Source organism: Mercenaria mercenaria, chromosome 16 (assembly GCF_021730395.1).
Source record: "Mercenaria mercenaria strain notata chromosome 16, MADL_Memer_1, whole genome shotgun sequence".
Taxonomy (NCBI): domain Eukaryota; kingdom Metazoa; phylum Mollusca; class Bivalvia; order Venerida; family Veneridae; genus Mercenaria; species Mercenaria mercenaria.
Window position 1 is genome coordinate 1,742,600 of NC_069376.1, and position 26,727 is coordinate 1,769,326.

Genomic DNA, 26,727 nt, shown 5'->3' on the forward strand with positions numbered 1-26,727 from the left:
TCATTGTTACTGGCAGTATGCAGTTACAATATACATTCCTTACTTTGAATCGGCCATTTTGTTGCTAATGTCTTCAAAGTTTACAAAAACAAGTAGATCTCTGTTTTGGTAATTTTTCGTTCAGGTATACATGTACACAGAAACATTTGAAAGCCGGGTCAAAAGATACCTTTTACGCAAATTAAGCTACAACGATGCGTAAATATAGATGATAAGAACTACTCACAAAAGTGAGGTTAACTCCGTCCAAGACTAAAGTTTGGTTCATAATTAAATCCACAAATATCACACTATGTACTTTTATATTAAATGAATGCTGCACCCTTCATACTACCCCTATAATGCGCAATTTGGCCTATTTGGCTTCTATACAGTCAAAGATTATTTACCAACGATAAAAACTCGAGAGCACGCGACAAAAAAAATCTAAACCAATCAGCGATCTCTACGAACAGATCAATTGCTGTAAATTCACAAAAAATGGATTTGGCACTGTCAATCAAGTTTGTCTAATTTACTTATCAATAAATCATGGTTTTAAGGTATAGGTCCATGTTTCGGAGAAAAAAGTTCGAACGTCATCAAATCATAGAAAGAAAGCATTGTTTTACATGAAAATTTAACAGCATATAAAACATTTATATTACTCTACAAATCATTGTCAATTTATTCATGTATGTATTGAATTCCGGAAAGGGACTGCATGAAGGGGCCACACTTCTGGACAGTTCAGCGCCTTTAAAAACTCACCATTTTGAAAAAGCTGTTACATTCCTTCGTACTGATGCATTTGCAACATCGTGCGAGTGTTTAAACTCCACATAACTAGGTAAAACATCGTTTTTGACAACTGTTTACATTTATTTGACATTCTTATTCAAAGGGGGACAACTCATTAAGAATATTTTAAGTATCCAACTCTGTGGGACAGAACAGTAAAGCATGTATTGGACAGATAAGTTGTGTGTTAAGATACTGTTCATTTACTAAAAAAATCTGTTATTTTGTGATATACTGCTAAACCTTAAGCGCGAATAATCTTGTGAAATTGTTACTTAGGAAGATTATTATCATTATTTAATTTCATTTTCAAGGGCGACCTTGAGCGTTTATTCCCCGGATAGAATTGAGTATAGCCGGATCACGCAGCTCGGTACGCTCTATATGGGTCTACTTGATTTGCATTCGCCGCTGGCGTATCGGGGTAAGCCGGTCACATGACCGGCGTACACCTATATGATGAGTGAATCGAGCAATCCGGTTAAACAAAAAATGGCGGCTACTGCTGTGACAGCTGTCTGTAATTACAGAATTAATAAGTGATACAAGATTTAGCTTACCAAAAAATTCCTTCTAGCATATTAAATATTCTGTTTAAGGGTCCTGTTACATATTGGTGCACTTAGCTATCATTTCACTCTGAAAAAAACCTATAAAGATGAATTTGAATTTTTTAGGTACCATCTCTACATAGACGACTTTCGTAAAATAAATGAAGTCTGGCATGTCTACTTTCATTTTCTTTACTTCCTGAAATGAGCTAAAAGTCGAGTGATGTCATTTTCCGTGATGTCAAAAACATACATATGCCTGGAGAGGTTGCACAAAAATGTGAGGCTATCCTAAGAATATCTTGTTGTCCTCTGATTATTATATGCCATGTATCAACGATGACTATGTTAGAATAGTTATTTATACATAATATTGTCCATGTATTTGCAGTGTACACACTGAGTGTTTTAAATAAAAACGTCTTAATATCAATCTTATACACAGCAGCAAACAAAGAAAATGAATAAGATTACAGTATCTTCATAGTTACAATTAATACATTCAAGTTTGGGTTATAAATTTATAATATTCCACACGACATCAGAATACTCGAGAAGAGACGGTATAAAATACAAAATTTTAAAATAGATACTGTAGTTTCAAGAGACTTGCGGTCAAGAATAAATTTTAAAGTTCTCATTTATTAAGATTCGTTTCCACACCTTTTCTCTGATGCTAGTGACAGAAATACCGTCGTTTGAAAATACAACTCTAAGATGCTAGTGAGGCATTACCTTATTAATTGGTACACCAGGCATGTAGGATTCTGCATTTCTTTTTAAGTACTATTTTATTATAGTAGTTAATTAATTTACGCATTACGCAGTCATTCACTTACAGTCCGAGAGTCATTTTATACATTTTACACACATGCAAAGAAAAAAAAAAAACACCCTAAAAATACTGATCACAGAAAAAAAACTGTTATCGTCTCAGTGCCTACCAAATGTGAACGGTCTTTTTTATGCCATGCAAATGTCAGGAAATAAATTCTGAAAACATTCTGTATCGTTGGGATTTTATATCATAGCTTGTTACATCAATATATTAATATTGACTGACACTAATAAATCTTCGGGCGTTTTCGTTTGTTTACTTAATATACATATTCTTAAAATGAGCCGCGACATGAGAACACCAACATAGTGGCTTTGTGACCAGTATGGATCCAAAACAGGCTGCGCATCCGCGCAGTCTGCAATTTCAGAATCTATGCAGTTTGCTTTCAAAGCATTTTGCAATTAGAAAAACCGTAAGCGAACAGCATGGATCCTGACCAGACTGCGCGGATGCAAAGCCACTATGTTGGTTTTCTCATGGCGTGGCTCAAATATATTTTTTCTTTCTAATAAAATATATTAAGTAAGCCAATGACACGGTAGGGAAGTAGAAAGTTTTTCTGACTTTCACTCACGTTACTACAGGTGTGGCAACGTTAAATGTCGCAACGCCGCTAAATGTCGCAACCACCGTTAAATGTCGCAAGGTTGACGTTAAATGTCGTGTGGGGGGGGGGGGGGGGGGGGGGGGAGAGGGGGGGTTATGTGTGGGTAGGCGGAAAAGTAGTATAATTAGGGGAATGAGACTAAACCAAACCATTTTAAGAGACTAAAAGTAAAATAATATCAAAATTCCCGTTTTATCTGGAAAAAAAAATGGACAGAGCGCCAAATAGGATCTTTCTCCGCCATTGAAGCTTGATAACCACCTTATGACTTTAAATGTAAACCTCCAAAGAAATAGAAACCATGGCTGATTAATAGAAAATATTCGTTTTCTACAGCTGGTACAAAACACAGTTACAGTCTTCGTGTCGCGTAGTTAAACATCCTGTTGTGTAACAGGCACGGATCACGGCCCGAGCCGATCCCCCACCCCAACCCCACCCTTGTTGGCTTAGTAGTGACATACTAATCTAAGTTACACCCGATTATTTTGGAAATAATATTTTCTCAAAATGTAGACCCAAAACGCCCTAGAGGCGAACATTTTATACTTATATTTCAAAATTCCCCAGGGGGAAGAACCCTTGACCCCTTAAAATGAGGGGAGTACCCCTCCAGCACCTTAAAATTAAGACAAAAAAAATGCAGCAGAGGCAACCATTTTATACCTGTTTTTCAAACTTTACCGGCGAGAGCCCCTGAGCCCTAGAAAACGGCAGGGATAATCCCTCCCATACACCGTAAATTTGAACAAAAAAATGCAATAAAAGTCCAGCATTCCATACCTGTATTTCAAAATTGTCAAGGGGAAAAGACCCTAACCACCTAAAATAAGGGGACTGCCCCTCTAGTACGTGCCTCAAAAAAATAGACAAAAATGCACCACAGACCAGCATTTCATACCTGTACATAAAAAACTTTCCCACAAATACGGATAGGGGAACCCCGTACCTACCGCACTTCGCCGATGACGCTTTTGTTTTAAACTGGTGCCCCCACCCCCCTCCCCACCTCCCCCATCAGCGATTTCTGGCCCCGGGCTGTTGTGTAACGAAATTTATTTCGACTCGAGACATGCGATATGTGTACAACGCGCGACAACGCGCTACAATAATATCTCATGAGCTAAACAGGACTCCATAGAATTACATAGTTCAGACCTGAAATAAATTTAGTACTGTGGCGAGTACTACGTTAGTGCTCAAACCTTTACATATAGAATATATAACGTATGTATGGTGCGGGACCACTGAAAAGCAAACGTGAAGATTAGAGTGAAAAGTCATTTCATGCCTTCCCAAATCAACAAATTTCATACTGATGCATGTAAGCATGCATTACCCAATCTGATCTCTAAGTTGTAAAGACTGTTTAACTTACCTTATTTTGCTGTGCGACATTTAGCGTTGGAGTTGCGACATATAACGGTGGGCAAATTTTTGCGACATTTAACGTTAAAGGTGCGACATTTAGCGGCAGACGATTTTGCGACATTTAGCGGTGGTTACGACATTTAACGTCAACCTTGCGACATTTAACGGTGGTTGCGACATTTAGCGGCGTTGCGACATTTAACGTTGCCACATACAGGTTCGAAGTCACTTCAGACCATTTTTTTCAAAATTCTATAAAATGTAATTTTATCGAAATTACTTTTATTCTTACATTATTTCATATAACATATTTCACGAATTTGAAATGTTTCTCTTGTAAAATTCATTTTCTGGAGAGATTTGTCAGTTTTCAAAGATTTATCGGGGTTAGGCAATTACAATCCCTCGGCAGATGTTATAACAGAAAAAACATGCGTCATCCCTTTATTATAACCTCACCGACAAAATGAAAGCATTTGTTGTTATTTTTGCTGTCGAACTCAACTGCTGTCAAATACTGACAACTGAACACACACTATATCATAAAAATGGAATAAAAAGTAACAGTAGTTATAATAAGACAAACAATCATTGGACCATGATAGTTTAAGAAACGTCACCCTAAAATAAAATGGCAAAATGAGTGTATCTTGTTGCAGAGTACTTCTCTAGCAAGTAGTAGCTAAGGTAATAGACACGTGATGACATTCGGCACTTGCCGTTCGAGTCCGTATTCTCCGAATGCTATTTCGGCATCATTCGGCTGCTCACGTAGTTTATAAATACGAGCAACCATCAGCGGAATGGTGAAACATATTCCACCTCAGGAGCGTGCACGTCGCGGAGAAGGCACAGGGCATCGACAGATGTAGAAAGCCAAGACAACTGTCGGTGTCCTGACTAATCCGGAGGGAGTGGCCCTATAAGGGACTGTTTGTGACACAGAGCTACGTACTTGGCTGACGGCTTGCTGTTCAGACGGCCTGCAGAATACAGACGGCATGCAGAGAAGCCCCTAAGCTGCTCGAACTCCACGCTCAACGTGGGGGGAGAGCGGGGAGGGGCACAACACCCACAGCGGAGGAGCGGCGGAGGATTCCAGCGACAGCGGCTTGCAGCACTTACCGCAATTTTAAGGGCGCCTTCGAGCAACCACGTCTCTTTACGGGTCTCTGTCGTTTAGGTCTCATTGGCCGTGACAGTGATTCACTTTTGGCATCAACATTATTTTTCTTTGGCATATACTCTACGGAAATTGCGTAGAGGTAAATTATCACCATTTTGGCTTCAAAAACTTATCTTTAACGGCATGACTGGTGACATGTCGGGGGTCTATACTCTACATAGCTAAAATGCTATACTGTGCCCTTACGGGCGGATGGACCCTTATTAAACATAAATAACTGAACTGAGCGGAATGGTGAAATCTCTTACGGAAAATACGTTACTTTACGGAAATTACCGAGTGTCAGTACGGATTCAATACCTAAACTATATTTGCCAGTAACTTTACATTTGTCGCGTACAAGATGCCATATCCTTGACATTGGATACCATTCAGCAAGTTTGTATTGTCAGTTGGATAATCACGTGACAAGGAGAGTTCCTTCAAAGAACACATTTCTTTGTTCAATCTGAAACTGTTCAGTTCATCCTAATTCATTTATATATAGAAAAAATCAGTACGCAAACACACTATGCCTTTCTTTGTGCTGTCTTTTGTCATGAATCCCTCTCGTTTTTTCCTGAAAGTCGAAAGTGGTTTGTATGTTGTACAGGAAGAGGACTCCTTGAAAGAATTCGCTGTATATATCAGCTGTTTTCCTGGAAAGCGGTGTCACAATCTTAACAAGAGGGCCAAAATGGCCCTATATCGCTCACCTGTTATCATTGCACTTAAGGACAAGAAGATCAAACTAGAGAGGCCACAAGGTATTATTTGACATAATTACCTAGTTTTTGAAGGCATGTGACCCAGTTTTGTACTTGACCTAGATATCATCAAGAACATTTTCACCAATTTTCATGAAGATCTCATGAAAAATATGGCCTTCAGAAAGGTCACAAGGTTTTTTCTATTTTTAGACCTACTGACCTAGTTTTTGACCGCACGTGACCCAGTTTCGAACTTGACCTAGATATCATCAAGGTGAACATTTTCACCAATTTTCATGAAGTTCCATTGAAAATATGGCCTCTAGAGAGGTCAAAAGGTTTTTCTATGTTTAGACCTAGTGACCTAGTTTTTGACCGCAGTTGACCCGGTTTCAAGCTTGACCTAGATATCATCAAGATGAACATTCAGACCAACTTTCATACAGATTCCATGAAAAATATGGCCTCTAGAGTGGTCACAAGGTTTTTCTATTATTTGACCTACTGACCTAGTTTTTGATCGCATGTGACCCAGTTACAAACTTGACCTAGATATCATCAAGATAAACATTCTGACCAATTTTCATGCAGATCCCATGAAAAATATGGCCTCTACAGAGGTCATAAGGTTTTACTATTATTTGACCTACTAACCTAGTTTTTGAACGCACATGACCTAGTTTCGAACTTGACCTAGATATCATCAAAATGAACATTCTGACCAATTTTTATGCAGATCCCATGAAAAAATGACCTCTAGAAAGGTGATAAGGTTTTCGTATTATTTGACCTAATGACCTACTTTTAGACCGCACATAAACCAGTTTCAAACTTGACTTAGATATCATCAAGGTGAACATTCTGACCAATTTTCATGAAGATCTTTTGAAAAATATGGCCTCTAGGGAGATCACAAGGATTTTCTATTTTTAGACCTACTGACCTAGTTTTGGACCGCAGTTGATCCAGTTTAAAATTTGACCTAGATATCACCAAGATGAACATTCTGGCCAATTTTCATACAGATCTCATGAAAAATATGGTCTCTACAGAGGTCACAAGGTTTTTCTATTATTTGACCTACAAACCTAGTTTTGGACTGGACATGATCCAGTTTCGAAATTAACCTAGATATCATCAAGATGAACATTCTGACCAATTTTCATGAGGATTTTGTGAAAAATATGGCCTCTAGAGAGGTCACAAGGTTTTTCTATTATTTGACCTACTGACCTAGTTTCTGACCACAGTTAATACAGTTTCAAATGTGACCTAGATATCATCAAGATAAACATTCTGACCAATTTTCATGCAGATCCCATGAAAAATACGACCTCTACAGAGGTCACAAGGTTTTTCTATTATTTAACCTACTGACCTAGTTTTGGAACGGACATAATCCAGTTTCAAACTTGACCTAGATATCATCAAGATAAACATTCTGGCCAATTTTCATAAAGATCTTGTGAAAAATATGGCCTCTAGAAAGGTCACAAGGGTTTTCTATTTTTGGACCTACTGACCTAGTTTTTGACCGCACGTGACCCAGTTTCGAACTTGACCTAGATATCATCAAGATGAACATTCTGACCAATTTTCATAAAGATCCCATGTCTCTAGAGTGGTCACAAGCAAAAGTTTACGCACGGACGCACGCACGCACGGACGACGGACGCTGCGCGATCACAAAACCTCACCTTGTCACTTTGTGACAGGTGAGCTAAAAATGTTTAAGCACACTCTCATCCGTAGAATTAAAACACATCTGCACGTGAATATAATATATGTATAATTATTATAATGAAAGATACTGACAAAAAGAAGGAACTGATGTAGACAAATTCTTTGATGCATAAAAAGAACTTTTTAACGAACATTTTAATCATGTCTTTTAAATTTACGTCTTAATTCCTACAAGCAATCGGTTGATATATCATTTCGTTTTTTTCTTGTCTCGAACATCCTTTGGATGTGATTCGGAATAAAATAAAGATGCTATGATTGTCAGAAATACACGTTAACTTTGGTAGCGGGATAAACTCGCAACCAAAAAAATATATTTACATTTTTTAAAGAGGGAGAGGATCTAAATTTTGAGAAAATCTTATTTCAGAATAGTTGAGTGCAGCCTTAATAAGTATAGGTCACTTTTCAGCCAACTGTGGGAGTGGGGACTCAACCTGGGTCACGATCCGGGCCTGTTGCACAACGTGATGCTCAACAGTGTGACGCTCGACACATGATACGACGGCGGGTTTTAAAGAAACAGCATGGCGGGTTTACCGGAAAACATAAAACATTCCCCCGTATTATGCAGGTTACAAAGACGAATAACTACAAACGGACGTTACCGTCTCGAGGATTTTTCATACCCTATCATACACCTGAAACATAAACATCAAACTTGAATCTTAGAAAATATCTAATTTTGATATTACGGATAGATTATCTTTCCGGATTGGTCTGAAAAAAAAAGATTAGTCTAGTTTTAACATGTTTTAAAGACAGCAAGCTTTTAAGTTGTGCGAATGGTTTTGGGCTTTAACAAAGTACATTCCTCGTTTTCTAAAAGTGATGTCAATGATTTTGTATAAAAATACCAATCAGAATGCCTTTTAAAAATTATCCTAGATCTCAAATGTTTTTGAAATTTCATATGCCAGTAACTCTGATCAGCTTCAGGCAGTATGAATTTAGTACAACAATCGCTACTTGCAAGTATGCAGAAAGCTGTACACTGCGTTTACTGATAATTCAAGTGAAAACAAAAATAAGTTTATATGCCACTTATTACTTTTTTTTTGGTTTGCAGCGATCAGTGCCGCATACTTTTAAACTATACATTATGACCTTTGCAAAATATCTATTTAAATGCCGAATTTTTTTCTCAGGTACATTTTCATTCATGTCATGTTTTGCCTGTTCCTTGAAATATTTATATCTCACAAAGTTGTCGAGATAGTATGAACATTTACATTTTCCGAATAAAGATTCATCGGAACTTACAGTACTTTTGTGTTGTTCTTAAGTCACCCCTGTTACCTCTATCCGGGTATATGATATATCTCGATAGAGATAATACAATCCGATAGAGAGATGTACTTGACCTGTTAAATTTTTATGACAAAAACAATATGTACAATACAAAGATATGCATGATACGTCCATCACTGTATGTATGATACAAAGTTATGCATGATACGTCCATCACTATATGTATGAAACAAAGTTATGCATGATACCTCCATCACTATATGCACAATACAAAGATATGCATGATACCTCCATCACTATATGTATGAAACAATGATGTGCATGAAACCTCCATCACTATATGCATGATACAAAATTATGCATGATACCTCCATCACTATATGCATGATACAAAGATATGCATGATACCTCCATCACTGTATGCATGATACAGAGATATGCATGATACCTTCATCACTATATGCATGGAACAAAGATATGCATGATACCTTCATCACTATATGCATGGAACAAAGATATGCATGATACCTCCATCACTATATGCATGGAACAAAGTTATGCATGATACCTCCATCACTATATGCACAATACAAAGATATGCATGATACCTCCATCACTATATGTATGAAACAATGATGTGCATGAAACCTCCATCACTATATGCATGATACAAAATTATGCATGATACCTCCATCACTATATGTATGAAACAATGATATGCATGATACCTTCATCACTATATGCATGGAACAAAGATATGCATGATACCTCCATCACTGTATGCATGATACAAAGATATGCATGATACCTTCATCACTATATGCATGGAACAAAGATATGCATGATACCTCCATCACTATATGCATGGAACAAAGATATGCATGATACCTTCATCACTATATGCATGGAACAAAGATATGCATGATACCTTCATCACTATATGCATGGAACAAAGATATGCATGATTCACTATATGCATGGAACAAAGATATGCATGATACCTCCATCACTATATGCATGGAACAAAGATATGCATGATACCTCCATCACTATATGCATGGAACAAAGATATGCATGATACCTCCATCACTATATGCATGGAACAAAGATATGCATGATACCTTCATCACTATATGCATGGAACAAAGATATGCATGATACCTCCATCACTATATGTATGAAACAAAGTTATGCATGATACCTCCATCACTATATGCACAATACAAAGATATGCATGATACCTCCATCACTATATGTATGAAACAATGATGTGCATGAAACCTCCATCACTATATGCATGATACAAAATTATGCATGATACCTCCATCACTATATGTATGAAACAATGATATGCATGATACCTTAATCACTATATGCATGGAACAAAGATATGCATGATACCCCTATCACTGTATGCATGGAACAAAGATATGCGTGATACAAAGATGAAACACTGTTCTTTTGGTGGTTAACATTTTTTACCGTTTGCTCCTGTTGCTTAACTTGTAAATAGAGACTGTAAAACTATGGAACAATATTAAGGCAAAAATTGTATGTTGCTTTCGTACTCATGTAAGCCATTATTTTACACAGTGGCATCAACATTTTGACATTTGAAAATGCATCTTGCATTCTTATATGCCCATATCTCTATATCATACTAGTATAGTTACATGTGACCTTCTGCATAAGTCTGCAATATTTATCTTGTTTTTGGACATGCTGCAGTGTGACATGCAACATTCGATGCATTGACAGGTGGTAAACTTACATTGTACATTATACATGCATTTGTGTTGTATATTTGCAAACGATAAGAAATAAATTGGTTCATGCATTGTGCGGATGAAACATTTTAACTTTGGCGAATGCGCTTACGTATTGCGATTTTTTTCTACCTTTGCACTTCATATGTCGCTAAGCCGAATACAACATAGCATAACGCAGCATGCAATGTAGCATGTCACGTTCTCGCACCAGAGGGCGTTTCGTGTTCGGGAGCTTCCGCAAAACCACGGAAAAATACGACACTGCGTATCGTGGCTACGTGTCCGGTAACCGGACCTTTAAACCTGTTTGATTTGTCGAGGCGTCCATTAATCAAGTTTGAAAAGTTCCGTGTATCATCAAGCCTGTACACGTGTTATTTTATTGCATAAAATAAAGATTCTTGTATGTAAGTCTTATACCGTTCTCTAAAAGTAGAATTAAAAGCTATAAGATCCATCAACTTTTTTTTCATCATTGAAATCCGCCCTTTAAATTGTTAATCATTTTATATATATTTATTTATAGATATATCTGTATTTCGCAATCTATAAATAGATATCACATCACAGATTTTACATCATGGTGTAGTGGATGCAATGCCCGCCTTGTAATCTATATATTGCGAGTTCGAACCGAGCTGACGACTCATTTTTTTTAGTTTTTTTTTTTTTAGTTTTTTTTTCCGGTTCCTTTTTAGTTCTAAAACAAGATAAACATGATGGAAAATGAACATAAGGATTAAACATCTGGTAATGAACTATTGAAGGCTTGTCGGCGTTTGTCGCATCTAAAAAGAGCAAAGATTTAGTTATTTGGTTCACATTACAGGTATACGTTAACATTAACTTAGGTTTGTAAATGATTAATTAATATTAAATAGGAAACCGTCATTAAAATGTACATGTATAGTCTATTGTCTCAAAAATTGAAAGGTCTTGATGATAAATGGGCTATATATGGAATGGAAATGCTTGTGTCTACATACATTTCTCTCTATACATAAATCAATGGCCTCATAACATTGTATGTTCGAGACCCGCTAGGATCGTCATATGAGGTAGCCGTCCAGATTACCTACGACTGGTAAGCGGACCGCCCTGCTCAAGATATTGCCTGGCGGGCACCTGCAGTGTGGTATTCCCCACCACTAGAAAGAATTGTCATATGGCATTAAATAAAAGTTTAGTGATTTTACGGACAGGGGAGGGGGAGTATAATCATTTTGAAACTATTCAAGCTAGGGTCTTTAACTCTGTAAATTTTTCTTTTTACTATTTATCAGTGTGTAAGGAGCCTTGTTATTATTTATTCAACAAATGAAAAATTATGTAAAAGTACAGCGACGGTTAATGATTCAAGTCAGCGGAGTGTTAAAACGTATTTTTCACATTAGTTGAAAAATAACTAGAGTACAATAAGGGAGATACTTCAAAACTAATAAGAGATTAGTTCTTACGCTTTGTACTTCCTCACTTACTTTCTTGAATGCCCTTCAGATGTCGAAAGTTTTAAAAACGGGAAACAAGGACAAAATTCACACATTATTCAAGAGAGTTCTGCTTCTCGTAGTTAGACTTCTCTCATTACATGTACTTTCTTTAAATCCCTATATCTGTTGCAAATTAATCGTTCAGACAAAACAGCTAATATGTATGAAGTTTCTAAAACTATTTAAGACGAATTTATGGTTTTTGAGGTAACATTATCTGACGGACTGGAATTCGATATCTCCTTCCCGCTTTTCATTGAAGCAGTCTGAAAGAGAGTTATATCCCCCACCGCTGCTATGGGTAGTGAAAAGTTTGATAGTATTGAATATCAAGAATATTTTATAATAACCTTGACCTTGAACATGAATGGTTGACCCATGGGTTTGCGAATTATCTCAATAAGGTGAACACTTGGCTAAATTGTAAGAAAATCCTTCAAGTGCTTAGCAGAAAAGAAGGGACAGTTAATTGAACATTTTAGTTGTGACCTTGACCTTGAGCTGCACTGTTGAATTTTAAATTCTGCACATCGTATTGATAAGGTGAATATTACAGCCAAGTCATATTAAAATCCTTCAAGTTGTTAAGTGGATACAGAGCGAACACAAACGAAGGATCAAAACTTGATCTTAGAGTTGTGACCTTGATCTTGAGCTGACAGTGTTGACTCTGCGTTCTGCACATCGTCTTGATGACGTGATCAATTGACCCAAATTTCATGAAAATTCTTCTAAGGGTTTAAGTAATAATGAGCGGACACGATTGGTTACGGACGGACTGACGGACGAGACCATTCCTATAGCCCGCACAGCCCCAAACCCCCGCCACCACTCAGGTGGGGGGGGATTAAAATGTCAACTAGCAATGGCTGCGTAGCTCTAGTGAGCCGTTTTGGAACCTACAAACAAAATAACTTAAAAGACATCGTGAAGGCGTTATTGCACAAAGCTTCATTCACTTGATAATGTTTCCACTTTGTACATGTATCTGGGAACTTTAAGTAGACATTTAAGATTAAAGAATCTGGGGTTTCAATTGTCTTTTCCTTGTAATTCATCTTTTCAGAAGGTAAAGTTTGTTCTGCCAGATTCTAGATTTGATGAAACAAAAAGTTAAGGAAATACGTCATCTTTATATTTTTATATTCATAATTGTTTATTATGCCAACACAAACAGATAGTTAACAAATAAAAGGAAACACATATAAATTCTCTTTGAAAATGACATAGCATAAATCTATTATTATACAGTATGATATAAATGAATAACTTCTTAAAATCTATCTTTTATTTGCAGACTGTTAAAGATATGCATGCTCATTTAAGCAACATTGCAGAACCGTGTTCGCGTATCATATACTTTGTCCGAGATAAAAAGGTCCATCACATAAAGTTAGATCTCGACAGAAATGTGTGTTGAATTATCTTTTATAAAATTGAAGGCACTGACCTCCATAAATACTTTTCTTTACCTCGAGTAAAGCGTAACAAACGCTTTTCGATTTTCATCGTAAAATTAGTAAAAACAACTATTTCTCACATGTTTTCATGATAGTCTGTCAGAATTAAGTTTCAAAGCATTCTTCAGAAACATAGCATTAATTTCCAGATATCTAACAAAAACAAGAGGGCCATGGCCCTATATATCGCTCACAAGAGTTTATCTGGCCTAGTGACCTAGTTTTTGATCCCACATGACAAGAGTTGAACTTGACCTAAAGATCGTCACAAACATATTGATTAAATTTCATTAAGATTTGGTTACAACTGTGGCCTCTAGAGATTTCACAAGCTTTTCCTTTGATTTGACCGGGTGACCTAGTTTTTGACCCCACATGACCCAGATTCGACCTTGACCTAGAAATGATTAAGACAAACATTCGACCCAGTTTCATAAAGATTGAGTTACAACTGTGGCCTACCGCCTCGGTAGCCTAGTGGTAGAGCGTCCGCTTTGAGTGCGGGAGGTCGTGGGTTCAATCCCCGGCCGTGTCATACCAAAGACGTAAAAATGGTACTAGAAGCTTCTTTGCTTGACGTTCAGCATTAAGAGGATAGTGATGGGACTGGTCAGCCCGGTGTCAGTATAATGTGACTGGGTGGGGTGAGGCAGCACTATAAAGTTAGGCATTGTGCTCCCTACTGCAAGTAGACACTGTCGTTTATAGTTTTTGACCCCACATGACCTAGATTCAAATTTGACACAGAAATCATCAAATAGAAACTTCACAGGTCGCTCAACACGACAAAAACGAAAATGTTGCAGGCTCGGTTTGATTGAGCCTGTTCATGGATGGTAGTGGAAATGCATGCTACCGTCCACGCCCTCTAGCCCCGGGTTGAGCAGAACTCAACATTTACACATGCTAAAAGTACAAAAAGCAATTTAGAGACATCCGCAGATGTATTCAAACGGCGGTGAACATGGAACCTTCAATGATACACGTGTTGAGGCGTGTAATTCCATGAAGAGAGGCGTTTGGTCCCCAGATAAAATAAAGGGTTTGCCCCAAACGAGAAAACAATGGGCAGAACTAAACAAATTGGAATTTAAGAAGGGCATCTGTGGTTATGCAGCCTGCGTATCACAGGAACTGTCAAAAGACAAAATTAAAAAGCAGGCACCATATCCAAGGGGTGATTAAACAATACCCAAGGCTATGAAAGTGGGGGTATTGGAACCACCCTGGCCGAAATGGTCATGTTGAGAAACTAAACAGTACTAATAACACGACATAAAAGCCGTGCTGAACGATCTGAGAAGATCGAAATGTAACAGCCCTGATTGAATGTACGGGGAGACTTTTTACAGTCAAACTTTCTGACTATGTTTCATAAATATTGGTACACAACTGTGGCCTTTAGAGTGTTTACAAACTTTTCATTTGATTTGACCAGGTGACCTAGTTTATGATCCAACATGACCCAGTTTCGAAATTGACCTAGAGATCATCAAGACTAACATTCTAACAAAGTTTCATAAAGATTGGGTCATAAATGTGGTCTCTAGAGTGTTCACAAGGTTTTCCATTGATTTGACGTACTGACCTATTTTTTGATCTAACATGACCCAGATTCAAACTTGACCTAGAGATCATCAAGACTAATATTCTGACCAAGTTTCTATAAAGATTGGGTTAAAAATGTGGTCTCTAGAGTGTTAACAAGCGTTTTATTTGATCTAACCTTCTGACCTAGGTTTTAACTCCACATGACCCAATTTCAAAGTTGACCTAGAGATTATCAAGACTAACATTCTGACAAATTTTCATAAAGATTGGGTGAAAAATGTGGTCTCTAGAGGTTCACAGGCATTTTCTTTGATCTAACCTACTGACATAGTTTTTGACCCCACATAACCCACTTTCAAACTTGACCTAGAGATCATCATGACTAACATTCTGACCAAATTTCATAAAGATTTGGTCATAAATGTGGCCTCTAGAGTGTTCACAAGGCAAATGTTTACGCAAGACGCACGCCGACGGTCACTCACAATAGCTCACCTTAAGCAGTTTGTGCTATGGTGAGCTAAAAAAAATATTTTTATTTTCGTTGTTGTCGAACGGTCTGGAACCCAGGGCCATGATTCAATATAACTTCACGTTGTTTTTATTTCATTTGTTTTTCATAGCTTTTTTGTTGTTTCTTGTACTCCTCAACATCTTTAGATTTGGGTAAAATCCAATTCTGTTGCCGTCTGCTCTGAAGAAGAAAATAACAGGAAGGAGGGTTAATCAGAAAGCGACAACACAAAGTTTAAAAAACTAACATGTCTTCATACTGAAAAAGGACAAACTTAAAGTCTCCCTCACATTGGCAATAACTCCAGAATAAATAACCGGACATAGAAGTGTCGATAATATGCAAATGTCCACTTCATGCTGATGGCGTATATGAAGATTAATTTAATTGGAGGAATAAAAAAAAATAAATGGGGCATGGTAATACGGAACATAAAGGAACATGTTTTGCCGAACTGATTTCTTTATACCTGATATAAGTGACTTCGGTGTGTTCGTATCACATATAGTCATTAAGCCTCTACCTTTAATTCAGTTATGTTAGGAGCGAAGAATATTAAGTACCGGTACAGAACCCAGAAACACTGTTGAGTGAATAAATCTAATACAGACCCCTAGCTTTATTCTATTTTTTCGAAAGTTAGACAATGCATGCGGGCTCTTCTAATGCAGTTCATGTTAAGAAACGAAGAACAGCAAGAACCGGTACAGAAGCAAGAAACTGTGATTTCAGTTACATGCCTCCAGCTTTATTTAATTTTTTTTTCGAAAGTTAAAAAATGATTTCATTAAAAAACACTTCCACAGTGACGCCGTTCATATTTCAAAAGATTTTGTTTCACTAAAACACACTTTAGTGAATAAAATATAAAGAAACTTGTGGCGCTAGAACAATGTGATAAAAATAGAAGAAATTAAGCTGTACATTTTTTTTTCATTAACATTAAAATGTTTCAATGGTTAATCATTTTTATTTTCTCAATACTAGTTAAACATGAGAGCCAAACTGTCACAATATACATCCGTCACAGTTGTCAGTTTTCTAAATGTTGACGGATTCCAGAGTCTCGAGGACTATTCTGTTTGTTATTGAACTTGGCCAATATAACATTATGACTAAGTTTGATTAAGATTGGATATGATAAACGAGGCACACTGCCAATATTGCGATTTTCGTGTTAAAGGGCTATTGTTCCAGAGTGCCTTAGAGTATTATTAGGTTATCGAATTTGTCTGAGATTTTATGCTCATTAACATTGTGGCAAGGTTGGTGAACATTGGATAAAAAGTACCTAAGTAACAGTTTACACTCAGTCTGTCAGAACCATCGGCCGTGATACAACAGACACTGGGATAATCCAGCTGACTGTCAAACTTTACCGAGTTACGATACCAAGATACACTGTAACGTTGGATAAAAACTGCTCAAGTTAGAAAGCGGACAACTTTAGTGATCACATAATACGCCCCGTTTCGAAGCGGGGGTATAAAATGATATTTTGATGTTATTCATCATTCAGTAAGGCCATTTTTAGTTTGTTTTTTCACCATAATAAAACTAAATGTTGTTAAAAATATTCATTTATAAAGCAATACTTAACAAACACATACTTAACAAATGCAAAATGCTTAGAACGTGTTTTTTAAGAATTATCTAAAGGCTTTAACATATTTATATAAAACATACACACCTTGTAGATATCAAAACACCAGCACTTTGTGATGAACATTCAGGTACAGTTTCCAAATGTCTCCACAGTTCACGTGAGACAAATGCTGACCACAGTGCCCTGAAGAAAAAAAATCCTTTAAAATACATATCAGGTACTGTAAAACACCAAAATTCAAAAGGCACAAAGAAAATTTGACAGTTATTCATGGCAGGTTTCAGATAAGAAAATGTCCTACGGTAGCGAAATGTTAATCAAAATGTGCACACTGAATTTCTACATGTAATTGTGTATGATATATATTTTTATTAACACTAAAAAGACAGTGAAAATGTCCTTGTAATGCTAGTCAGCAAAATGCTGACTATTTTCTCTGAGACACTTTAGTAACATCCTTTGTCCTAACCAAGTTTCTTTCAAATCAAGCAGTTTCTCCCCAAAACTCACTCATTTAGTTCAATACACTCAACAAAATTCCTAATCGGCCATTTTATTTTTGTATTACTATTTTGTCAATAATGCAGGTATTTGCACGAAATTTTACCTGCCGGCATTTTAATAGGTACTGCAGCTAATTACTAATTTATGTTTGGTGACTCATGGCCAAAGTAACCGCATTAGGCATTTTGCCTAATATTGGATATTTTGCACGTGCAGTGCATGTGCACCAACACGCACGTGTTCGTTTACAATTTTGGCATTACTGACGAAAGTCCAACTAGAAAAACACATATTATGGTGAAATTGACACAAGAGCAATGGGATCGCGCTGTCAGAATGTTGCAAGCTGGGACATATTTACGGCAAGAGTGTTATTGTTTTTACAATTTTATAGAATTTTGATGTTATTTGTTTGTAACTGTTACTTTGATGGTTATTTCCATTTGTAATCTTATTTCCTTTTACAAGAACCTTCACTCGTTGGTTATCTACCATCCGCGCTCTTTTTTCGAAATTTAACCAAAGTACAATTCATTGAAATGACCGATTTTATATTTTGTTGTATAATTCCGAAAGCTAGTAGGACTTTCGTCAGTAATGCCAAAAGCGCTCATTAACACGTGCATATTGGTGCACATGCCCTGCACGTGCAAAATATGCTAAATTGGCCAAAACGCCTAAAGCAGTTACTTGCGGTGATCGTTAAAAAAAATAATTAGCTGCAGTACCTATTTAAATGTCGGTATGTGAACTTTCATGTAAATACTTGCATTATTAACAAATATAATGCAATAAAAAGTGATCGATTAGGAATTTTGTTTAGTGTAGTAGGGATCATAGCACAAATCTACTGATTTTGGGTTCTTGAGTCCGATCCCCAGCGGGCGTATGTTCTCCGTGACGATTGATAAATACTGTCTGATATCATTCGTCCCCCATTTCTGATTCATGTGGGAAGTTGGCAGTTACTTGTGGAGAACAGTATGTACTGGTACAGAATCCAGGAACTGGTTTTAGGTTAACTGTCCGCTGTTACTTACTGAAATACTGCTGAAAAATGGCGTTGCAAACGAACTACACTTAAATTTTTGCACAAATCTATTTCGAATTTCCTCTGAAACCCTGCAGCCAAGTGGAGGAAGGAGATGGGAGAGGGAAGGAGGTAGGACACGGGTTATCTAGCACTGGATCGGGCTTGCCCCTCCGCTGCCACCCCGCCAAACCTCCCCTACTTAAACGATGCCCCCCCCCCATACTTAAACTCTTCAGAAAATGTAATGTATATTTGTGTTTAATCAGCCCCATATGACAATAGGTTGTGTGAGGTCAAACGTTTGTTTACATTTAAAATTAACTGAATTATAATAGCTAAAATGTACTCACATTTCTCAAAATGTTAGATATCATGTCTCCTTTGAATAAGCAACAGTAGTCCAACTAATTTGACGCGATCCCAGGAAATATTGTGATATTTTTTCATATGGGCAATATCCCCAGTCAGCGTCACAAATATAAAACAATACATGTATGAACGTGTAATTATTTCGACTAGTACTCAGGTGATGACATAATTCTGTTCTGTTAGGCTATTTATAGCGCGCTATTTATATATCCGATTAAAGGTAGAGTCTCGAAAAATATACTCATTTTACTTGGATTCAAATAGGAATATATGGTGTTTAGTGCGGTTACCGGACGTGTAGTCTTAACATTCTCGGTATAGTTCGTGTGTTTCCGTACAAAGGGTTATCTCCACCTGAACAAGAATTTAAGAATGCACTGAAATTATTTCATAACCCAGCTCCTTGCAATCACATAGTTAAGAAACTTCTTAAGTTGTTTTCACTAAGAAGTATACACCATTGACGCTCCAAGAAGGCACGATGTAAGTAACGATGAAGTAGTATGTCAGATTACAGCATGTCCGATAGCTAGATGTTACCTTCGTCAATAAGTATACACCATTGACGGTCCGAGAAGGCAAGATGTACGGAACCACTAGTCAGTAGGATGAAGTAGTATATCAGATTACAGCATGTCCGAAAGCGAGACGAATATATGAAGCAGGCAAAATCAAATCAAACTGAATATCAAATAAAGGCATGTACATGTAAGAATGCAAGATGGGATTCCGAATGTCAAACTCAAGCAGTCAACTTGTCAGACAGAGACACGTGTATGCCAGAAGGCAATATGCAATTTTTGCCTTAATATTGTTCCATATTAAACAGTACTTTGCAATGCACCCGCATTTTATAAGATTCATATCAGAATACATTTATTATAAAGGGTATTTTGTAGATTATAATGACAATAGTTCAATATCTTTAACATAATTATTGACACAGGAACGATACACGCATGGTAATAGCTATTTTCATCTGTTTGTGCTTACTTGGTTTGCTCTTCTTTTCGCAAACCAAACCACAAAACCATATTCATTACATTTATATCTTACTACAGATAGAGGCTGATCTGTTCATTACAAACAACTACTCTGTAAAATCAAGAGAAAATATCTGAAGTAGATCTATATTTCTTCGTCAATCATTATTGCTTACGTGAGGAAATCATATTCTATGCACATCTCCTACAATGTGGGTATTAAAGTGATATGTTTATACCTGGCTGCTCTGACCTAATTCAAATTCTCTATATAAGTAACGCGTTCTAAAAAGCCATGATCATACTTCTATAAAAGGAAATTGCTTTTTTATTCAAATTATCAAAAATACTCTGGTCACGAAAATTTAACTATGCTAGAATGGATATAAATGATAAGAAATACTCACAAGAGTGTGGTTAACTCAGTCCGAGTCTAATTAAATCCACAATTAACACACTGTTTACTTTGTTTATATTAAATGAATGCTGCACACTTTAAACTATCCCCAATAATGTACAACGTCGGCTTATTTGGTATACGAACCACTTAAGATATATTTCAACGAAAAATACTGAAAAGCACGCGAAGGAAAATTGAACCAATCAGCGACCTCTGCGAACAGTTAAATTGCTGTAAACTCATCAAAATTGGTTCTGGCACTGTCAATCAAAGGCCTACGTAGGATTTATATAGGCAGATGGCCCCCAATTTTTGAAAAATAATAAGATCGATGTCAGTGTTGAAAATCGACAGTTTTCACTAAAATAAACTTTAAACTACCGAACTGTGTCGTTTTTAATAATAACACATTCTCAGTATTGATGTAAAATGGATTTAAAATACGACCGGTACAGGCATTTCGCGTTAAAATTGCTGAATTCGGCCATTTCAGACTCAAAATTCGCTTATTAGCAACCCTTGCTTCAAGTAACAATTTATAACAGCTATTTCATTTGTTAATTCTATTTAATAGCGAGCTCGAAGAGCAGGCCCGAAGGGCATGCTCGAGAATCGAGCTTTACGGTAACGCAAGTATACTTCCACACTTGGTGATGGATTTGAAAAGTTTCGTCGGAAGTTCTTAAAAAGCGCACCCTAACGGATAGGTGCTCACAGGAAGTACTTCTTTCCGGAGTGAATGCAGAACTTTGAACATTCAATTGCTAAAAAATATTCATCACTCAACAATAATGAAAGAATGCTTTCCAGTTGTTTGAAAAAAAAAATTATTTTCATTTAAAAGATCAAGCATCGGCCAGAAAATGGAAAAAAAAATCATTAATAAGCAGGCGGTAATGACGTCACCGTGACACCGGCTTCCCATAATTTTTGCAACGTATGATATTCACTGTTACAGGTATGATGACACTAAATGTAGACTTTTCAAGTGAATGGGTTCTCCTGAATTCTTGTGAGTAGGGAATAGTTTCTTTGTGACAAATAAATGATGCATAATATTTTTAGGTCAATCCGATTTTTTTAGCTCGCTTTGAGGCTTTGCCTTATTTCATATTATTTTCCTTACCAGAAACTGAAGCAAGGGTTGCTAATAAATGAATTTTGGAAAAAATGATATTATTTGTCTGGCCTTTCTCACGTATAAGAGTGGCCTCCCTTGAAGCCAGGTGCTCGTTGCCAGGCAATATTATAGGTGGCGCCGCTGTGAACATGTGCATGTGAAAACGAAAGTAGATTGTTTATCTAGGAATGATTACAACATTTTACCCTTCTACGTTGAATTTTTAAGGTAAGTAGATTAAATGCTATTTTGTTGTGTTAAATAACTAGGGAAGTATTCATTCAATTCTATTTCAATGGAAATGGAGCAGAATTATTGACACACAAGTGGCACAACGGTGCAGACTGTTAATGTTATCTGTGACACTCACAGTAGGAAGACAAAAAATCTACTGACACAGTGAAAGTGTTTACATTTTGCATTATTTTTCTGATTCAACCTGATGAATGGTGTGTACTCATTGAATACATGTACTGTATATGAAATTAATGAAGCAGTAATTTGACAAATACAAGCAATGAGACATTGTTCATTGATTAAAATATGGAATATTTTTCTGGTGTCCTTCACAAATGAGACAATTAATCCTTGAGATATAAAAGAATGCTTCAAGGTCAACAGAATATGACTGAAATTATAAAGGCTTGTAATGTAGTTTCTTATTATCATTATTATAATATTGACATGTTGTGATGTCTTGCACTAATCAGTGTTTGTTTTGTATTATATTTCAGATATAATAGTATGAATATAGAGATGATTATTTAGTTACCTTCAGCTGGTCATTGGTCAAAAGGTATGTCTTTTTGATAACTGTAAATTTTTCCTTACACACTTTTTTCTTATGATAATTATAGGCCTCCCAAGTTAATCTCTACAGTTCTTACCATGTGTCTACTTTGTTTCTACTGAAAGCATAAACACTTTAAAGTAACTATTCTGTATATCCAGGGTTTCAGTGTATCACATGATCTTTATGAAATTTCTGTGACCTATATTTTCTAGAGTAAAAGAAAATGTTTGTCATATTTATGCAAGAGTAACACCAGATCAGCTGAGACCCAAAATATAGTTGTGGTGTGTGACTTACTTGTTCTCATGACACAATGAAAGATCAGCTGCTGTGGAATGCCAGTCATACACATGCACCTGCCAGAACATTACCTTTTAATTTAAGAAAGTTGCTTTTAAATCAGTTTTGTGGCTTTATATCTATAAACCTGAGGTCATATTCATAAAGCTTCTAAGATTATTTTTATCTAAGATATTCAATATTTTGTTAGAGAGATATGAGAAACATTATGAATATGACCCTTGTAATTAAATTAATTGATGAATCACACAATTATGCATATTGGTTATGTCATAAAATATTATTTGACTTTTTTTATTTCAGGGAGAATGTCTGTGTGTCTTGAAGCATTGAATGCCCCCAAAACAACCAGTATGATAAGAAGGTATTTTAGAACTCTTTTCCTAGCCTTTCACAAAATTACAAAACCTGTAACTGAGGAATTTAATTACCTAAGGAAGATCTGATAAATAAAACTTCAAAACACTAATTATGCTCTGATGTACACACAGATTGTACCTTGCATTTTTATTTTTATAGAGATGAGAAGATAGTTCATGTATATATTTGTTTCTGCACATTAAGATTCAGAATCAGTTTTCTATCAACTATGACAAAAGTAGACAGATTTCAATATATGTCATAACAAAATTCAGTATTTCAGAAACTTCATTTCAAAAGGATATATTAAGAATTTATCAGGTTGCTTTATATTACATTACAGACCAGAGTATATAGTTTCCCAAAATGTTGAAAGACTAAGCTGTTTTTCTAGGCACTTTTAAGTATTTTGAATGTTTGATTTCTCTTTTTAACCTTATAATAATAATGACTGAATATTTCATTTCAATTAGTCATGACACTAAATCCTTTTGTAGTAATTTGCATCTACATTTCAACATGTTTACACTTAATTTTTTAAACAGAAAGATATTTTTATTTCTTTCATTTTAGGTGTACAATCTGGGTTGAAAACAGCCATGGACAATGAATTTGGAGGTGCATACTGGAGCATCAGAAATTACATACTTGGAATAAATAATTGCACAATACACATTTACTGAGAAGTGACTAATGTTTATGTTAAAGTGCAATATCCATGTTTGTAACATTTACATGGGGGTAATAGTTACAGTGTTGAAAGAGACTACCAGTGTTACATTTCAAACTAAGTTACAGTGTGGATGCTAATTCTAAATTCTTGATAATCAAGTGTTTTTAATAATTTATGAATACTAATTATTTATCAAACTGTTTAATTTATCACATTCCTACATCATTATTTTATATAAAATGCTTGTAGTTATATAATATATGTCAGGTTAAATGGTAATAAATTTTGTTTCTGTGTAAATATCTTGCTTTTTGAAAAATGAAAATGATACATTCAGTGGCCATCATCTGTCAAAAATGTATTATAAATGCAACAAAACTGATGAAAAGATAGGCAGTTACTTTTCACAAGTTCATGGAATAGTAGAAAATACATAACATTGTATAGTTTTCCTAACTTGTATCTGGGGCCATCATAAATTAATTGCTAGATTAAATTTTCTTCACAAGATTTCAGATCAGATATTTTATTTTTGCTTTAATGAGGTTTTAAAGAGAAAAAATGACATAATTATAATAGTTATTTTTGTCAAATGGATTTGATTAAAAGCAATAATAACTGAAAGTTAATAATTTATAACATTCTTTATAGAAATATTCCATGGATGATCTTGGAAACTAAAAATATTAAGGGGATGCATAAATATAGTGTGAGTGGATGATAATCTAACAATTAATATAGTATGGCCTTACAAATATAAATTAATAAATACTTACTGGCAATAATATTGATTAGGTATGATGCAGCTATATGATAAACATATATTTTTTTGAATGGTGATTTGTTATGAGAAAAAAAGCTGCATAATTATGATTGGAACTAGCTCCATATTTCCTTTCTTTAACTTCATATAAGATAGCCAAGTATCACAATTATATGAATTCTAATGTCAGTTGTGTATACAACTGAAAATGCATTGCATTCATTTTCTAAGTAATAGTTAGCATTTGGTCATATCTCATGTTTGGCCTTCAATAACTGGAAAGGGAAGGCAATAAATGGAATTTATGATTACACACAAAATATGGAGAAGACTGAAAGCAGTAACTGATCAAAAATAGCAGAATGCTTTAGCTTATGATTGTCAAAATTCATTGTAGTTTAGTAGATGATCTCTTATTTTAAGGGGCTGGTAAGTGAAATGTCAATATCACAGTGACCCTAAGACTGAAATATTTTATTATGGAAAGCTGAATGATAATTTTGCCCTTAAATCATAACAGATGAATAATTTTGGGTCAGTAGATAAAAGTTAAAGGTCACTGACAATTAGATAAACAACTGATTCAGGTTATGTAAGCTTGAGAACACTCACTTATTATAATCATCCAGCATTATAGCATGAATGCCTATGTTCAGTAGATGACCACTATAGTGTTTGGCAAATAGGTCAAAGTTCAAATTCAAACCATACTGAAAATAAATGCAAGTTACATGCCCAGTCACCACTGACAGGCCATCATGGGAGACATATAAGGACTTCGGACACTTTCTATATGAATTTGCCTACTCCAAGAGTGAAAAATAAACCACTAAGAAATAAGTATTTAATTATATACACCATCAAAATACATATTTGAGATTATTTCTTAAAGTCAAATTTTCAATATTTGTTTCATAAAACGGTGCGTTTTGCTCTAAATAGAATTACGTACCCTGTTATTATACATATAAAAGCTATTTTGTTTTATACAACTTTGTTCCCACCCGTGCATCAAAACCATATTTGGCCAGCACATGTAGATATTAATTATACACATTTTCCGTGACTATTGTGTTGATGCAAGGGGTGGAACAGTACTTTTAAACAAAAAATATAACTACAGGGTGTTCCTAAATGTAAAGTAACCAATACTTTTTACATTCATGTTTAATAATTAGATTGTCACATATTTTTACATCTGTTTGTAACTCAAATACTATGCAAATGTTTGAAAGGGTACACATAGGCATTTTATACATGTATAGTAGTGAGAGAAGCAACTACTGTGAATATTATTCGTTGGGTTAAATTTTCATTGGCTTATCCTGGTTGTTTGTTGCAGTAGATTGGCAATTGTGTGCTGTAAAATACTAGCAACACACCAGCTAATCTTCTGCATGCCCTCCTCGCGACGTGCACGCCAGCCATTAGCGATGAGGATGTTATTTGTTTTCCATTTTGTTTTTTATTATTTTTTGTATTTTTATATATTTTTCATTTCTTAATTTTTTTCATCTTCTTCTGTGCGTTTATATTTATTTCTTTTAGACACGAACTAAATGTCACACGGATTCATTACTTCATGTTCTCCCTTCTGTGAAAACTGAATTGAGTATTGTTCTTTGCGACGGACTAAACACCACAAAAAAGAGTCAATATGTACACAGCAGATAATCTGATCCTGACTATAGTCCATCAAACAGAAATAACGCTTGTTATTGATATGTCTGTGATGCATAGGTCCAGAACAGTAGCTTCTTGGCAGGTCATGACAGTGACGGTTTCACATTCATTGTGATGCCACGAAAGTGATGTGTCAAGTCGCGTTCCATGCAGATGACATATACAAATACGGCCAGACGCGAAAACGAACTGAAAGGTCCAGCCGAGTTTCAGGTGGAATTTTTATGCATCGACCTGCTTCTACTTTAGCCCTAGAAATGATACATTTCGAATGTGGTTTGCTCACAACTTCTGCCCTGATTAGACAACATTATCTTTAAATGGGCTGTTGTCAGAC

General features: G+C 35.8%; 1 protein-coding gene and 2 long non-coding RNA genes across 4 annotated transcripts in view; 1 reads left to right on the top strand and 2 right to left on the bottom strand.

Annotated features, from left to right (window-relative positions):
* The window catches only part of LOC128549404 (uncharacterized), a 502,205-nt gene that overhangs the window by 308,349 nt on the left and 167,129 nt on the right, over positions 1–26,727 (bottom strand). The window lies entirely within an intron of this gene.
* Positions 13,405–20,302, bottom strand: LOC128549407 (uncharacterized). Its single transcript, XR_008367558.1, has 3 exons — positions 19,297–20,302; positions 17,494–17,592; positions 13,405–15,983 (listed from the first exon to the last, which is right to left on the bottom strand). It is a non-coding gene; the product is annotated as an uncharacterized LOC128549407 (long non-coding RNA).
* Positions 21,583–24,244, top strand: LOC123548924 (uncharacterized). Of its 2 annotated transcripts, XR_008367563.1 has the most exons (4): positions 21,583–22,046; positions 22,553–22,614; positions 23,215–23,275; positions 23,845–24,244. It is a non-coding gene; the product is annotated as an uncharacterized LOC123548924 (long non-coding RNA). The 2 variants fall into 2 exon arrangements; XR_008367562.1 differs by having other exon boundaries at positions 21,818–22,614.